The following is a 1,692-nucleotide window of genomic DNA, read 5'->3' on the forward strand; positions in this document are numbered from 1 at the left end:
CTGGAGTGGGTAGCCATTTCCTTCTCCAATGCATGCATGCATACTAAGTCACTTCAGTCGTGTCCAACTCTGTGCGACTCCATGGACAGCAGCCCACCAGGCTCCTCTGTCCACAGGATTCTCCAGGCAAGAATACTGGAGTGGCTTGCCATTTCCTTCTCCAGGCACTGTCAATCCACTCCTTTAAAACTGTCATGGACCTAGAGCCCTGTGCAATGCTATCTTTACACTTTCCAGGATGTGACTTCCAGGTTCAACACTGCCCATCCCAATTCTTGGGAAAATCGGAACCAGCTGAATAAACAGAACTTTATGTCAAGATCTTCAAGCCCATTATCTCTACCTCAAACTCCAGTAGACAGTGGTTTATTAATAGAAAGCTCTTTGTTTTATAATGAATTTCTATCATTATGTTAATGATTTAAATACTGGCAGTAAAGCAATTCGTGTAAGTGGGACAAAAAGCAATCTGCAAAACAGCAATGCAGTACAATGTCATTTAAAAATTGTTAGAGTGCATACACGAAAACATGCATAAGGAAGCCTAGGAAGGTACATAGCAAACTACTAGTAGAGGCTATTTCTGGGGAATGAGGTTATAGCAGGAATAGAATAACAGAAAGATGAACAAATTTCCTCTATAGACACTGCTGTATGCTTGAATTTTAACAATAATACATAGTGTTTTTTAAATTAAAATGTCTTTGGTGGACAATGGAAGAAGAGGCAAGGAGTAAGTCAGCAATAATCTTAATTTTTCACAAAGTAATCAGAGAATTTTTCTGTAGAATGTTTATGGACTGTGAAACAGTGGAAAGCATCTGTCATCCCAGAAGCTCCCCTGCAGTCTTAGCGGAGACTTAGTTTATCCATTTCAGTATTAATCATCTCCCAAGAAGGGAGAAAGTATTCTTTTTAGCACATCCATGTACCTGCAAAAAAGCTAAAGATTTTCATCTCTACTGCAGAGATAAGGAGGAAAAGAAGTGATGTGGAAATTTCCACCTACGTGTTACTTCTTTCCCTTTGGCGAAAAACTGATTCAAGTCTATTTGGCTAGTCCATAGAGGAAACCCTTCATAGCAGAGCTGGTTTTTAGGATATGGAAAAAAGGCATCTTTTGAAGAAACTTTAACAAAAGCCTGACCACTTTCATAACAAAAGCCTGACTTCTCAAATCAGTTATAACAAAGGCTTTTAAATTTTGACATATAATCACCTGGGGGATCTTGTTAAAATGCAGATTCTGATTCAGTACATTGAGGGTGAGGCCTGAAATTCTGTTCCAATAAGCTTCCAAGTGATGGCAGTACTGCCAGTCTGGGTATAGCAAAGGACACTTTAATAGCAAAGGATGAGATTCTCCTAATTCCAAAATTAGACAGTCTCTGATCTTATATGTGAATCAATTCAGAAAATGATATTCATTCAGATTACGAGAGTATTATTTAGAACAAAGAGGATAAAATTTACCAAATAGTACCAAAAATTCAAAAAGGAGGCTCATTTGTCCAAAGGAAATAGCTTTGGCGTGGGGGAAAAAACATTATTTTAGTCTAGCCAGGAGCTTATTCATTCTATCATAATTATAATGAAGATTTAAAATTTTGAACTTGGACAATGAAAAGAAAGTTTATATTACTAATTACTTTAAGTCTTATTCCAGAGTAATTTAGTTATTTCAGGTACCTG

This window comes from Bison bison, unplaced genomic scaffold (genome assembly GCF_000754665.1).
Source record: "Bison bison bison isolate TAMUID 2011002044 unplaced genomic scaffold, Bison_UMD1.0 scf7180017850376, whole genome shotgun sequence".
NCBI lineage: Eukaryota > Metazoa > Chordata > Mammalia > Artiodactyla > Bovidae > Bison > Bison bison.